The sequence below is a fragment of the Acomys russatus genome, chromosome X (assembly GCF_903995435.1).
Source record: "Acomys russatus chromosome X, mAcoRus1.1, whole genome shotgun sequence".
NCBI lineage: Eukaryota > Metazoa > Chordata > Mammalia > Rodentia > Muridae > Acomys > Acomys russatus.
In genome coordinates this window covers 33656182-33673502 of record NC_067169.1, presented here as the reverse complement: position 1 = coordinate 33673502, position 17321 = coordinate 33656182, and the positions used below count along the sequence as shown (strand labels likewise).

Genomic DNA, 17321 nt, shown 5'->3' with positions numbered 1-17321 from the left:
GGAGAAAGTATTCTACAATCTTTCCTATCTTGTTGAGTCCAAAGTTCTATACCTAAATCATTTTGCATCAAAACTTACATTAACAATCAAAAAAATCTTTAGACATAAAACATCTTATTAAATCATAAACATCTAAGTTTAATTGTAAGATTATAACTATGTAGACTTCCACCCTATAAGAGATCTAAGAAGGCTAAATATTATCGGAATAATCAGGAAGTACAGAGCAAGCATTTTCTAAAACTATAGAAATAGTAGATAGTGCTAGCCACCTGGAGAGTTGCCAAAGATATCTCTATAAAATAGAAGCCTCATCTTTAGCTTTCTGGCTCAAAATATCTGACAGACTTTACTGTGATGTAGGTGATATGAAGGATGTGACTACTTCATCATTGCAAAACTTGGCAGTTGATATTCCTGCATCCTGTTTGTCTAGTATTTTGTGTACAGTAAAAGCATGGGCAATTCTTGTCCAGTGGCTAGCGTCCCAAAATGAGGCCATCTTCTAAAGGAGAATTTTTTTGATGATCATCATCTTCTTCAAAGTCAAAAGAGGTTGCTGCCAGGAGCTGACGTGTCTCATTGTCAAAAATTCTCAAATTAATAAAACATCTTTTAAATGCTATATTCTACAGATCTTTGAGTTTTTAGAAGACCATCCATTTATCTCCTGTATATGTGAATTACTAGTTTCTAGCTATACACTGACTGATTAACTTAGAAAACTAGTACCTAACAAAATCACAAGTTTGACTGATTATTAGTTTACATTTCTTAATTATCCTAAGGTTTTCATTAGTAGCTTTCAAAAAGACTAGACCATCACACTGCATTTCTAAGAATTACGTAGGTACAATACCTTATAACAAGTTGATATATAGTAACCAAAATATAACCTTAATTTTTATCAAAATACAAAGAATCTAAACCAAGATAACCAATTATAACCTTAATTTTCTATCAATGTGCAGAGATCTATAAGAGTATATTCAATAATCTACAATTTTTGCTATTGTTCCTATATTATTTCTATATCTCCTTTTGTTTAAATAAAAGGAATGATTTGAAGTCGAATACAGTAAAATTATTTACCATAATGAAGCTATTTTTGCAAAGCTTTCTACAATGTCCACCTTGGTTCTATTTGACAGTTTTAGTAATACTTTTTTTTGTTTTGTTTTTTAGTTCAGCGTTCTGTAAAATGTTCATGTTAGTCTCACTTGAACTCAGCAATTTGAATGTCCTGAGCAGACTATAGCTTGAAGCTGATCTTAGGTGGTTCTTATCAGCTTAGTGGCCATCCTGACTACGCAGAAAATAAGTCAACTCAAGGGTTTCCACTGTTTGCACAGAACCAGAACTAGGCAGCAGAAACTACATGGAGGAGGTTTTCCTCCAGTTGGTGTTGTTACATAAGCCAAGTGGATTCATTGTCGTGAGCCACCATCATCTTCTTGGAAACCTGAAAGGTTGCTCTTGAGAGTGGTAGAAAATTTAATCATTTTAAATGTGATATTCAGCAGATCTCAGAAAGTTTGAGGACCATAATCTATTAGGTACATCCAAGGTACACAAACTTTGATTCTAATTACTTACTTCAACTCACAGCTAAAAATCTGTACAGGAAGATTGATGATGATTGTTTCTAAAATTAGCTAATACTTTGCACAACTATTAATATCATGACAAAATTACATATATGTGTATACAATATATATGTTATTAATTTTGAGATAATGTACCTTAAGAAACTTAGAGAGTAAAATGAAAATTAAAACAGTATGAAATTGATGGCAATAGAACAATCCCTTATTTTTTGTTTTCCTTTGTCGATACCAGGTGTCTTTTACAATATGAGACAGAGAGTTTGGATTTTACTTTAACAAGCATGCATAAGTGTAGAGAAGGAGAATGACAAGCTCCAACACCAAAATCATCATTATTTTTTTTAATGGAATTGGGACCGCAAAAAGTCCATTTGCCACTGATATCTGTAGAGCGCAGAAGAGACAAGATGGATATGGGCATTATCACTTGGCCAATTTACTTTCCTTCTTGTCAAATTTTCTCTTGATAATCCATCCTTTTTCTTCCGACGTTTCATTTGTCTAGTGATCTCAGGAGTCTGTAGTAAGATGTTTTTATTCTCCTGGAAAGAAAAAACAAAAACTTGCCCCAACCATAACTTATGGGCTATATCTTTCCTAGGACAAAATGTATTTTGGCAATAGAAAAGTATTATCTCTCTACTGAAACTTTTTTAATTTCTGTTGAAAATTTGAATATACTTAAGTATATTTAATTTAGATTAAATTTCAGCCTCCCTTTTTCAAGTGACTTTTAAAATTAAATCACTGTAATTCCTATATGCCTGCCTCTTTCTTCCAGCTGTTGGGATCCAAGGCATGTGCCTTCAAATTGCTGGTGTTAAAGGTATGAACCACCACAACTGGCCTGATCTGTATCTAGCTTGCCTTGAACTCAGAGATCTGAATTTTTCTGTCTCCTAAGTGTTGTGATTGAAGTTGTATGCCTCCCAACTGCTGGGATTAAAGGTGTGACCTACCACCACTTTGTTCCTTCTCAGTCTCGAACTTAGAAACTAACTTATAGTGACCTCCCTGTCTCTGCTATGATTAATGCAATGGGATACCACTGCCTTGCTCAAAATGTTTTTATCTTAGCTCCAATTATTTCAACTCTTAGAGATTTATAAAGTAAGTTTGATTTATACCAACACTTTAAAGTTTCTTAAAATATTTCAAATCTCTTAACTGTGTTTTTAATACAAAAAAAAAAATACTGTTTCATTTTACTAGAGTCATATGCTGGAGCATTCTTAGTCTTAAATTGTACAGGTATCACCATAATGTCACAACTTTTAATAAATGTGTAATTACAGAATCAGCCTTTACAGAACTTAAAGCAGTTGCCCACTGAAATCCTGAATATGTATCTATGGTATGGTGCACATATTTTATTTTCCAAATTCTGCAAAATGAAACATATACACTTGTCATATTTCATTTCTTTGGGTACTTTTTGGGTTACTTACTGTAGATAATGTAGATTGGTTATACAAAGTACAAATAGGATATTGGTTTATAATTACCTTAGCATGATGCCAAGGAATAAAAAATATTTCTTCAAACCTTTAATATTAACATGGTGTTTCTTATCAAATTCTAAGGCATGTAGCGCATTTTCTATTAACAGTTGATCAGTTTAGTAAAAAAATTTTGCTAGGGTGCCTGGTAGACCCATATGGGATCTGATATGTGTTATGTACAATGGATGACTTCAATTTGAGTGGCTTAACCTGGAGAACCACTTCAGCAGCTGGTACAATGCAGACCTGGCCTGAGCAACTTCATGAGGAGGCAAAACATGGTGGGCAGGCACTATGAGACAGTGGCTATGAATTTGACATCTGCTTCACTTTGGTGCAAAAGAGAGCAATCCAGACCTGGACAGTCCTAGATGCCATTGTCCAGAGGTGGCTGCCAGTGATCTGGACCTAGAGCCTTAATTAGAGACATTATGCATGTCTAACTGCTCTTAAAACAGAAACTGCTGCTAAGCATAGTGAAGTGCAGGTGGAGATCTGAAGGTGATCTTATGATGTCCCACCACTTCTGATGGAGCATGCTCATCCCTTCTACAGAAGCATCAATAAGGATTGTAGGTGCACATGCCATACTAAGGACCAGTTACCCTCTTGTGATAACTTGAAGGATAGATACTATTGCCAGAGTACTGCCCTTCTGGAATGAAGAAATTGTTACCCAGATCAAGGAGGGGAAAGGGGTCTTGGTTGCTGCCCATGGCATCAATCAGCACACAAAAGGCCCTCTGAGGTTTCTTTTTTTAAACTTTATTTAAGTAATTTATTCAGATTATATCTCAATTGTTATCCCTTCACTTGTATCTTCCCATTGCCCCTCCCTTCCTCTTTCATCTGATTCTCTTCCCCTAGGTCTGTGACAGAAGGGGAATCCATCCCCCCACTATAAGATCTCTTCCTGATAGCCAGCTTACTCTTCCTTTTAGTGTTACCAGGTCTCCCCACCAAGGGGAATGGTCAAATAGGGGGCACCAGAATTTATCTCCACGTCAGTCCCTGCTCTTCACACAATTGTGGAGAATGTGGTGTCCATTTGGCTAGATCTGGATAGGGGTTCTAGGTTTCTTGCATGCATTGTCCTTTGTTGATACAGTAGTTTGAGCTGACCCCCCTGGGTCCAGATCTACCTCCCTTGATGTTCTTCCTGTAGGTTTCTAGGACCCTCTGGATCTTTTTATGTTCCCATTCTTCCTTACCTCTTTCACCTAGTGTCTCAATAGGAAGTCCCAGTATTTATCCAAATCTCCAGCTAAGTGAAGACTTTCAGAAGACATCCCTTTTGGGCTAGTGTCCAATTATAAGTGAGTATATGCCATGTGTATCTTTCTGGGTCTGGGTTAACTCACTCAGGATGATCATTTCCACTTCCATCCATTTGCCCACAAATTTCAGGATTTCCTTGTTTTTAATAGCTGAGTAGTATTCTATAGTGTAAATGAACCACAGTTTCTTTATTCTTTGACTGACAGACATCAAGGTTGTTTCCAGGTTCTGACTATTATGAATAAGGCTGCTATGAACCTGGTTGAGCATATGTCCTTGTTGTGCAGTTGAACACTTCTGGGTATATTCCAAGGAGTGGAATAGCTGGGTCTTGAGGAAGCCCTACTCCCAGATTTCTGAGAAAGTGCCAGATAGATTTCCAAAGTGGTTGTGCAAGTTTGCACTCCCACCAGCAATGAAGGAGTGTTCCCCTTTCTCCACATCCTCTCCACCATGTGCTGTCACTTGAGTTTTTGATCTTCGCCATTCTAATGGGTGTAAGATGGAATCTTAGAGTTGTTTTGATTTGCATTTCTCTGATGACTAAGGAGGTTGAGCATTTCTTTAAGTGTTTCTCAGCCATTTGATATTCTCTGTTGAGAATTCTCTGTTTAGCTCCAAGCCCCATTTCCTAAATGGGTTATTTGGTTTGGTGGTGTTTAATTTTTTGAGCTTTTACTTGTTCATGCATCAGGAGAATTAACATAGTAAAAATGGCCAATTTACCAAAAGCAATTTACAGAGTCAATGTAATCCCTATCAAAATACCTACACAATTTTTTAAAGACATTGAAAGATTAATTCTCAAATTCATATGGAAAAACAAAAAACCCAGAATAGCTAAAAAAAAATTCTGTACAATAAAAGGTGCTCTGGAGGAATCTCCATACCTGATCTCAAACTGTACTATAAAGCAATAGTAATTAAAACAGCACGGTACTGGCACAGCAACAGGCTGGTTGATCAGTGGAATTGAACTGAAGACCCAGATATGAATCCATACACATATGGTCACTTGATTTTTGACAAAGAGGCCAAATCTATTCAATGGAAAAATGATAGTATCTTCAACAAATGGGGCTGGTCTAACTGGATGTCTACATGTAGAAAAATGCAATTGAACCCATTTTTGTCACCATGCACAAAACTCAAGTCCAAGTGGATTAAAGACCTCAACATAAAGCCAGAGACACTAAATCGGTTAGAAGAAAAAGTAGGGAAAATCTTGGAACACATTGGCACAAGAGACAACTTCCTGAACAGAATTTCAACAGCCCAGGCCTTAAGGTCAACAATTAATAAATGGGACCTCATGAGGCTGAGAAGCTTCTATAAGGCAGGAGACACTTTTAAGAGAACAAAGCGACAGCCTACAGACTGAGAAAAGATCTTCACCAACCCTACATCTAACAAAGGTCTAGTAGGCCTTCAGATCTTGAACTGTTTTATTGATTTCCTTCATCTGATTGTATTTTCCTGAATTTCTCCCAGTGCCTCTCTATAGGCCTTTTAAATGTCTTCAACAGGTTTTGCTGCATCTTTCTGCATTTGTTTATGGATTTTATTCATTTCTTCCTTTATCATCTTTATAACTAAGAATTTGAGGTCATTTTCTTGTATTTCAGTTGTGTTTGAGTTCTCAGGGTTGATTTCTTTGGGATAGCTGGGATCTGGAGATGCCATATAGTTTGGTTTTTGTTGTTTGTGGTTTTACGCTGACATTTAGTCACCTTGCTGTCTCTGGTATTGGGAGGTAGTTTCTTGTGTCCTTCCAGGATCAGGCAGGTGACCTAGTTTCAGCTCCAGGGCACTTTACTCCACATCCTGGGCTTCCCACTGGGCCAGCAGAGACCAGTCCTGCTGTTCTACAACCCAAGAACCAGTCTGAGGTAGTGTAGATAAAGACAGTTATCCTGCCTTTGGCTGGGTTTGAAAACCTTGCCCTAGGGCACTGGGACTCTGAGGGGACTAGACTCAGTCAGCCCTAGAGTGCCGAAACCCTTGCTGGCTTATAGGGGCTGGCTAGGATTCTGCCTGACCCGTCCAGGCTGTGGTGCCTAGGTTCAGTCCCACTTGAGAGAGCAGATATTGCTCTCTGGTGTGTGGGAGTCATCTAGACTTCCACCATATCCCTTCAGGCTGGTTCAGTCCCATCTCAGTGCACACAGGCATTTGTGCTGGGTTGTGGCAGCTGGTCAGGCTCTACCAGAACTTGCGGAAATGGCTCCCTGGGTTGGGGCAGGTGCTTAGTTTTCTGCCTGATCCCCTCTGGCGGATTCAGACTCTCTCAAGAGCATGGGAGCCCCTGCTGAGCTGTGGTGGCTAGCTAGGCATCTGCTCCCTCTACTCAAACCAGATAAGTTGCATCCAAGTGTGCAGGAGCAGTTCACTGGGATGGAGGTTTTCACCTGATCCCTTCAGACCTAGCCACATTAGATCAGTCAACCTGAGTGTGTGGTGCCTGGGTCCCCATGTGTCCCAGATCCACACTCTCAGCCCCCTGACCTGCTGGCCTACAGATCTGTCAGAGAGGGAGACAAAGAGTGCATGCTTGGTTGTGCTGGGCTTTGTATTTTGTGCCCGCGTGTCCGCCAGCTCCTGGGGCTTTCTCAGTACTCACAGGCCAGTCTGAGGTCAGAGCCATCCATTTTCCTGCATTTTTCCCAGGTCTGCAGCTCCAGGCTGGTGTTTCACTAGCCACAGTTCAGTCTCAGATACCAAGTCCCTGATATAGTGCACAACAGCAGCTCCCAGGAGGATACAGGTCTAGACTCTCGGGACTGGGCACTCATCCTCCGTGGGCCAGTTGGGTGGTCCGAGACCATACCCACCTGTGCTCTGCACTTTGGGGACCCCTCTTACATAGGGCTTTTCAGGTCTTGAGCTCTGTAGCTCCAAGCCTGGTCCCTAGTCTCTGTCCTGTAGATCCGTCCTCTGAGTGTTCGGCACTGTCATCTTGGATCAGTCAGTGAGCAATCATTCTTAAAGGACTCTGAGCGACAGGGTGGATCCTGCCTCAGGAAGCAGCAGAGTGAGTTACTGAATGGCAGCACTGTGTGCCAGGATTAAAAAATGGAAGGGGGAGGATCCACTCTATTGATCAAGTAGCAGGGAAAGTGGTCCCAGCTATGGCAAGCACTTCAGGGAGCCTCTTAGCTCTTTGCAGCCACACCTGGAGCAGATGGAGCCTGAAGGCTCTGTGATCCATCTGCAAGACAGCAAGAGTGTGACTTGATGCAATGAGTTTCTAACCTTTCCAGCACATTAGTGAGAGGATTTGATTGTCCAATAAAGGTTTTTAGCCTTTATGTGAAAAAAACAAAACCTTCAGAAAAAACAAAAAAACCTTCAGAAAAAAACAAAACCTTCTGCTTCACTGATGTGTGTGTCTGGACTTAGGCCAGCACCATGTCCTCACTCCAGTGCTGTAGCACATTGTTTAAAATGGCAGAGTCATGCCTCCTGCTTCAGCCTTTCTGCTTGAGATGACGTGGTTTGTTTGGTATTAGTGTGTACATCTTCTGTGCTTGTGTGTCTGCATGTATGTGAATGTGCATGTGTTTCTCTATGTATGCGTGCATGTTTATGTTTATGCATCCACATTTGTGTCTCTGTTGTGTGTGCTAGTGGGATCACATGTATTTGTGTATACCTGTGCTTGTCTATGTACTCGATTCTTGGTACACTTGTGGCCATATATCTTTGTGTATTTGTATGAGTTTCTGTTGTGTGTGGATTTCATTTTACATACATTATAGGCGCCTATGCATCAAAGTGTTTATATGTTTTCTGTGTGTTTGTGAGTGTGTGTGCATGCATCTGTGCTTGTGTGTCTGTGTGTTTTGGTGGCTCTTTGCATTTGTATATTGTATGTGCTGTATTATCATATATGCACATTATATTCATGTGTTGTGTGTGTGTCTGTGTGCAGTAATGTACTTGTGTGTGGGTTTATGTTTGTGTATATGTGTAGGTCTGTGTGTTTGTATGTATACATGCACATATATATTTTTATGTATCCTTATGTGTACTTTGTGTGTGTGTACACATGTGCATGTATTATGTGTTCACAGGAGAGTTTCATTTGTATACAACTATGTTTGTCACTTTTGTTAACATTTGCATGTTGGTTTCTGTGTGTTTGCATGTATTTTTGTGTTTGTGTATGTTTGTATTTGTACTTCGGTGTGTGTGTGATTTTTTTGTGTGTGCTTGTGTGTGTATAAATGTCTATGTGCATGTTTTTATATGCCTGTGGGTTCATGCTTGTGAGTTTGTGTATGCATTTAGGTGTGTATGTTTGTGCATGTATATGTGTGTTGGTGTTTGGATGTGCATGTGTGTTTGTGTGTTTATGCTGATGGTTAGTTTGTGTCTGTGTGTTCATGTCTCCTCATTTATGTGTTCTGTCCACTCGTGCATGTCTATTTTTGTTTGTAGGTATCCATGTGCATTTGTATGTGTTTGACTGTGCTTCTGTATCTTTGTACATGTTGTTTTTAAATTACCAATAGGGCCTAATAATGTTTATTACCAGGCCTAAACCTATTATTACTACATCAGTAAAAACCGCTAGCAATCAATCAAGACACAGACACCTGTTATATTTTAAAATAGCCTTAGCTAACCTGGAGCGGGGCAGATATTAATCCCCTAAACCACTTCCCAGAGTGATGCAAGTATCCTATACCTGCCCCAATCCCATGCCATCTGCTTCTAATAATTTCTATTAAACTATCTCCCATCCATAATTCCAAATACCTGCTAATGTTCTTCATCTGGGCCAAATCTTCCATCCATACTGGCCATGTGCTTCTTTTTCCACCTCACCCATGGCATCTTTCCTTCTCCTTTCTCTCTCCTCGGGTCTCTCTTTTTTTCTTCTCCTTCCCAAGAGTCTTTCTGTTTCTCTAAGCATGGGAACCTTAGCCACATCTATCTCCTTTGCCCTGCCCAGGTGAATGGTCTTTTATTGGTCAAAAGGTGGGTGACAGAGATATTAATATTGAAGAAATATTATCTGTTATATCTTGGTGAATCTAAAGTTTTGAACTAAATCACTATCTATCAAAGTTCAAATATATCAACCTAAAAGTAACTATCTAGACCTAAAAGTATCTTCTCTTAAATAATTAAGCTTAATTTTAAAAGTATCTATCTGGTCTTCAACCTCATCATAGACGTCAGAAGGAATAAATTTAACTACCTAAGTAAACAGGACGTGCAGGTTGGCAGCTTTCAAAATGAAAAAATGACAGAGACAGTTTACTGTTTTCCAGGTCACCCAAAACTCTCTATAACATTGGAGCATCATCTTTAGCCTTCTGAATCAATGTATATGACAGATATTTGTGAGGCAGGAACTATAGAGGGCTTGCTTACCCTGTTTTGGCAGAGTTTGGCTATCAACTCTGCCTGCATCCAAACTTGCCCTTTTTAAGGCAGAACTGTCTTTAGGAGAAATGAGGACATTTTTGTCCCATGGCTGTTTTGCCACACTCAAAGCCATCTCCACAAGGAGGTTCTTCAATGTTCATCATCTTCTTTGTGCTAGGCTGGGTGCTGCCAGGAGTTAATATGTCTTATTGTCAAAAAATCCTTAAAATAATAAAAACATTTTAAATGCCATATTTTGTAGGTCTCTGAGGTGTTTGAAGGCCTTATCTAACTATAGAATCATATCTGTTAAACCTAGCATGTATATTCTTGTACTTGACATGACCATGAATTGATGAAGTAACAATTAACTTATATTACTTAATTATCCTAAACAGCCTGTAATAGTACTATCATAGTATTGAAATAAACCATGTATTAATTGAGGTGTATATCTACTATACCTTATATTAGAGTAGAAATATAATGTGTGTAGAATATGAAATTTGAATTATATTTTAATGTATCAAAATTAAACTTATTTTGTTTATCTTATTTTATTTTGTTAATTTATCATTATACAAATTTTTTATATCAATAGATCAAATTAACCTTATTTGTGAGTAAATATTAAGGCCTTAAGTTAAGGAGTAGATTTAATAATCTACTTTTTGTCCCATCATCTCTACATATCTCTATACTCCCCTTTCTTTCTTTACAACACCTATCTATCTTCATAGCGTTTAATGACTATATATATATATAATCAAGAAAGCAACCAAAATCCTACACAACGGCCTTAAGGGAAACGGGGTGTTTTTCTCTTAAAGTTTCTTCAAGCTGATTTGAGGCAGAGAATACCTATTTAGAGCCCCAAATACAAATGAAAAAAAAAATGGTTAAACAAGCTAGGAATAGTATTTGTGGTCCAGTCTCTAAATGTTGAGAAATTCCAGGCTTAATATTAGTCCTTTGTGGCACAGTCTGAAATGCTGGACCAATTTGGATCAGGAGCCTGCTTTGAAGCTGGCTTTTTCTGATGAGGAACAGCACCCAGACCACTTAGAGCTGGAACATGAAAGATACAGGATGTCAGCATCTCAGCATGCATTTTTTATGCAAAGATCACAATGTCACTTTTCCTTATGGTTGAAAAAAATACCATTGTTTTTATGGACCAAATTTTAAAAATGTATTCATTTGTTGATGCTGTCTTCTCTTGTTCTATTTCTCAGCTGTAGACAATTCTGCAGCAATAATCATTGCCTATATACCTAGGAATGCTATAGCTGGGCCATATGGTAGTTCTTTTTCCAGTTTTTGAGAGATTTATACTGATTCTGTAGTGACTATAGCAGTTTACATTCCTACCAGCAGTATATAAGGCGGTGGTTCTCAACCTTCTTAATGCTTCAGCCCTTTAATACAGGTCTTATGGTGACCCTCAACCACAAAATTATTTCATTGCTACTTAATAACTTTAATTTTGCTCCTATTATGAATTGTAATGTAAATATCTGATAGGCGTGATTTTTGATAAGCAAACCCCAATGGGCTTGTGACCCCCAGGTTGAGAATTGCTGATGAAGCTTCTTTTCCCCCTACATCCTTGCCAGCATTCATTGTTATTTGTGCTTTTGATGGTAGCCATCCTGACAAAAATAAGATGAGATCTTAAAGAAGATTTAACTTGTTTTTCCTTGACAGCTAATAATATTGACCCTTTTCTCTTCTTTGAGAACCACCTGGTTTTGGCCCATTTATTGATTGGATGTTTTATTTCTTTGATGTTTAACTTTTGCAGTTATATATGTTTTATATAGTAGTGCCTGGTCTGATGATTTTATATAATAGTCCCTTGTCTGATGTGTAGTTGGAAAAAATTTTAATGTTCTGCATATTGACTATTTGCTCCCTGGTTATTGTTTCCTTTATTGTAACTTTAATTTCTCAAAATCCCACTTGTCAGTTCTTGGCCAATTTCTTGTGCTATTAGAATTGTTTCTAAGTGGAGGTTATGGATGTTGCAAGCAGGTGAATTACCAGGTAGCTCAAGTGCACAGTATGTGCGTCTGAGCTTAGGCCTGGGGATCAGGGGTTGTGTAAGCATTTGAGTGTCCTGGGGACTCAGCATGCTAAGCCAGTGAAAAAGATGCATGAACAGTAGTCAGGGATGTTATGGGTTGTTAAGGACACATATGATGTATAACCTGGACATGGCCTAGGCACTGGGGATAGGACAACTGGATTGTACAGAGGGAGACTTACCAGGTGATTGGAGCAAAGGCTGTAGAAGACATGGGTAGGTGAGGATGTCTGAAAGGCACTAAGAAGTTTTAGTATAAACATTGAGCGGACAGGGCTTGGTCTAGTGATTGGAAATAGGTATCTGTCCAGACCCTCCAGACAATCAACTGGGAACCCCGGACCCCTAGGGAGAGAATAGGGGACAAGAGACACGAAGAACGGACAGCAAGTCAAGGAGTCTGATCAAGCTGACCAAATTTTATTTTTTCACAGGCAATTATATATCATTGAAGCAGGAGGCTGAGTGGGGTTATCCGGGTGGGCAGTTTTCACAAGATATCAGGAAGTCAGGAAGTTGGCAGGGCGAGGGCCCCTGTGGTTCTGGGGCTGGGTGGAATTGTTAGGCATCTGGAACCACAAGATGTTATCTATAGACTTTGTTTCACTTGTACTCTGAAGGCTTCTGTAATTCTAGGAATACTGAGAACAGCTGGAGTGTACCTTGACAGAGGGGAAGAGGTCTCAAGGCAGCCTTCTGGAATGTACCCTGAGACAAGGAGGGAAAGAGGTCACAAGGCAGCCTGCCCCAGGTCCACTCGATGTATTATGCCAAGGTCCAAGATGCTTGCCGGCTATGGTCTTGGCTCCCCACAGGTATCTATCTATCTATCTATCTATCTATCTATCTATCTATCTATCTATCATTTATCAGTTTATATAATTAGTTTTTTTTTTTTTTGAGACAAGATCTCACTGTGCTATGTAGACTAGGCTGGACTTTGCTTTTGTATGTGCACATCTAGGTTTCCAAGTTACTGAACTGATTTTTTCTGCAAAGTTTTGTTTGTTTGTTTCTTTGTTTGCCTTGTTACCTTAAAAATAAGCAATGGCTGTCAATGGGTTGGTTTAATTCTGAGAACTCTGGGTTACTAACCTGTATGTATGTTTCTACAGTGTTAGGTTACTGTGTTTCTGTAGTGTATCTTGAGATCATGTAGCTTCCTGCTTCTGGCTTTAATTGTTTGTCTCAAGACAGCTTGAACTATTCAGTGTCCTTTGATATTAACTTTCTATTCCTCTGAAGAACATTATTGATATTCTGATGAGAATTGTGTTGCATGAGTCATTTTGTTAATGTTTTAACAATCTTAATTTTGTCAACCCAGGAACATGGGTAATACTTACGTTTTGAATATATCTTCAAATGATTTGGTAGGATTTTAGAATTTTCAGTACAGAAGTCTTTCATTTCCTTAGTTAAGTATATTTACAGGTACATTTTCAGATATTGGAAATAAGATTGCTTTTGAGATTTAATTATGAACAAATCCATTCTTAACGTATAGAAAACTTACTGGTTTCTGTATGAGGTTATGTGTCCTGGTATTTAACAGAATTAAATTATCAACTTCAAGAATCTTAGAATTTTTATGTATTTTATATGAAGAATTTTATTATTTGCAAACAAATTATTACACCTCCATCCTCATTTTTATAACCATGTCATTTCTTTATCTTACCTAAATCTTCTAGATAAAACTTCTGGCAATATATTGAATAATAGTAATGGAATTTGAGTGGAGATACCTGTCTTTTAGATCTAATCTGCTCAGAGCTTTATCATGAAGGGATATTAAATTTTATTGCATTATTTTTCATCATATACTGAAATGACCAGAAAGCTTTTATCGTTTTCATAGTGTGCTCTATTAATTGATTTTATATAGGTTGAACTATTCTGGGTATAACTTATATCCCTGGAATAAAGTCAATTGTATCATCATGAATGATCTGTTTGATGTACTTTATTTTGCTATGCACTTTTGTATTGATGTTCATTAAGAACTATTGTTTTCTTTTTCATTGTTGCTTTCATGTCCTTCTCTGGTTTGGGTAATAGGGGTAACCTATTCTGATATTCTAGAATGAATTTTGAGGGGCTAACTCCTATTAAACTTTAGAATAATTTAAGTAGCATTACCACCAGTTCTTTAAAGATTTGGTGAAATTCAGCAGCAAGTTCACTTGGTCCTGATCTTTTCCTTGCTGGTAGACTTGTGGATTCTTGCTCTTTCCTTAATCAGGAGAAAATCCATATAACTTCAATTTCACCTAATCTGTAACCCAGTAGAGTACACAACATGTTCTCCTCTAAAGGATTATTTTTGCTTTATATGTATGAGCGTTTATCTGCAAATATATGTGTATCCTAAATGTAAGGATCATGGAAACCAAATCCAGCAGCAAGTGCCATCTCTCCAGCCTCAACAGTCATGGTTCTTACAAACAAATGTCTCCTAAGGGAGCATCAGCTGAATGTAGCTAAGCAAACTGACAAATCAATACATTTGGATCAGAAAGACAAAAGTAGATACAAAGCCTTCAAGGTTGCTGACATAGGGCTTTGGAAAACAGGTCCAGAGACTCAATTGGTAGGAAGGTAAAGGGACATGGTAGACAAGGAGAGTGAAGGCCAGCTCTCTATGATTTCGGCTTCTTACTCCCAGAAGACATTGTGAAGAGAAAGATGAGAAGAGTTGGGGAAAGTCATCAAAGCAGGACCAATAGGAGAAAGGGGGAGCTAAGAAATCTGTTCTATTGCCCCTCCTATCCAGATGGAGGCTGTTGACAATAAATCTGTTACATTTTCTTTTTTTGTGCCTGTGTGTTCTGTCTTTCCCAGACTTTCAGTTCTATGTCTGTATCATGGAATGAGCTGAGTAATCACCTGGACTACTATGTGCATACATGTAACAAATGATGAATATGATTCTAGTCAAGTCAGTGAAACAAATAAGGCGCTAAGGTATAGTCACATAAAACATCCATCCTAATTATGTATTTTGTTCCAAAACTTGCTATGGGAACCTCCAGGAGTACAGTTATAATTGAAAATCTGGGAAACTTTATCACTTTATTTAGTCATGGAAACAGCACACTAGTAAAATTTTCAGGGAATGGGAGCTGCCTTTGAAAAAATGTTAACAAAGCATTTGTTCTTGAGTCAGGAAACAGGGGAAATTATCAGGGAAACAGGACGTTTTTGTGGATTTGATGCCTTGGGATAGAATAAAATGCTAGTATCTAGAATTTTAATGAATCTTTTCTAAAAAATGAAACAAATCCTGTAATAGGTGATGTAAAAGCATTCACTCATTAGCTGAGGGGGGGGGAGGGAGGGCGGGAGATGCTAATTGTCGTGCATTAAACTTGTTAGGTGTTTGAAACATAATTATAAAGGAATCTTGCCATTTTGTCCCATTTACTCACTGTCTGTGAGTGATCCCATCTGATACTAGTGTTTTATGAGTTTGTTCAAACCCCAGAATTAATTCGCTACCTTGATAATAAGTTCAGACCTAAGAGTCTCAAAGCCCTGTTGCCTGTGTCAGGTAAGTAGCAGATTCAGGAGCTTATTGCATCTCTGTCACCTCTAAATCACTGCAGGTAAGGAATAATAATCCAGAAGAATTTGATGGAAAGATACTGAACACTTAAACAGAGGAAGTGTCTGGTCAGTATATTAATATAGAAAAGCTCAGGCCTCTAGTAATATGCCTAATATTTATGTCTTATTTAAATAACATAAAAGAATCTTTCAGATAAAACTGTAGATAGTCCAATTATGAGAAAAAGCTCAAGGAAGCATCAGACAGTAGTTTGCAACTCCAGTGAATTGCCTAAACAATAGAAAATTATGATCAGTTTATATATAAAAAACAAGAGCTTTTTGATGCTGCTCATGACTACCATTTGTTTGCTAGAAGATAAAAGTTAGAGATGAGGGAGAGAGAGTTGTCAGGGTAAATAGTTGAAGGAAATCAAATCGAGGATGTTTTAGCCTGGCCCAGAGATATCAATAGTGGAAGATACAAACACATCTCTCAAAAAGGAGCTTTATTAGTTTTCCAGGGAAGGGTTTCATGCCTGTAAAAGAGAGAAAAATAAGGAGGTTTTTTGAGATTTAATTTTTTGTTTTAACTAGGAGGGTGAATAGCACTACTATGTTCAGCAGAACCAAAATACTAACAAACAAACAAACAAAAAAACCAAACAGACCCAAAACAAAACAAACAAACCAACATGAAATTTTCATCCCTCCAAAGTAAAACTCACAGATATGGTGGAAGAAGGCTGGAATTCTAACCTTCAGGAATTGAAAACAGGATGATAGAGAACTCATGGGTAGTCTGGGCCACATTTCCCTTCTGAAATATTTGCATTTGTAGTCTAAGATGAAACTATTAGGCTGGACATTTTACAGAGTTTAAAGGAGGAGAATTAGCATTAGTTTTTGTCTTATTAGTGTACATGACATCCATCTTCTCTGATAAGGAAGTTATGGCCATGCACTCACTCAGCACCTGCCCAGTCCAGTCTCCAAGCAAGATGGCAAACAACAGCCGAGATATGAAAGAGGAGAAGCAATATTCGGAGAAGACTCCTCAGCATCTCATCCTCTGAGAGCAAATACCATCTTCCATCATTGCACTTTGCTTCAGAGAAAAGCAAAATACCTATTGGAAGCCTTTCATTCCTTCATTTTTCAGTATTCATTACCTGGACTAATTTCTTAGAGACTAGAATCACATCAGATATGTGCTTTTTTTTAGTGTGTAAGACATCTTTCATTTTCTATCAGTACATAGCTTTTGATAATTTTCATCAATAGAGTCTATAAATACCTGATTACTGGAATTAGTTTTTGTTGCACATTTCTTTTGCATTCTTGAAGGTATTAATTAGATTTTGATATTTGAATTTTACTTTTCATTTAATAGCATATTTGAACTTAGATAAAAGTTCAGATATGCAGATTTTATAACATGACACCTTACATATATTTATAATACAAAATAAAATAATTGGTATCACTTTAAAGTTCAAGTGCTAAGAAAAAAAAAACAAATAAAAAATGCCCTTATTCTGAATGAAGATTTAGACTCCTAGAAATCTCCTGATTTATGCCACAACAATCATCCATGGAAGACCTCATCACACAGCCATTTTGGTATCTATTTTTAGAATAGTCTCCAAAAAAATATAACTTTTATATAATAAGAAAAACCTTGCAAGGCAGTTACCATGCTACATGGATACACTTTACATTTTCATTGATTTCTGCTGAATATGCATTGTCTCTAATAGACTCCAGTATTGCAAGAGTGCAGTTAAAAAATGATAACATAGGCTTGTCAACTTCTTATTTTTCCCTTACTTATAGATAGGCAATTTAGAACAGAGAAATAAAACAAGGGTCTTTCTGCCTCTCTCTTGCTACCTTCCCCCACTTCCTCCATAAAGTACAGCT

The 17321-nt window shown here is 37.9% G+C and overlaps 1 pseudogene; it reads left to right on the top strand.

Annotated features, from left to right (window-relative positions):
* The first annotated feature begins 2367 nt into the window (after window positions 1–2367).
* LOC127185203 (phosphoglycerate mutase 1-like) lies at window positions 2368–16474 on the top strand (annotated as a pseudogene).
* Window positions 16475–17321: the final 847 nt, after the last annotated feature.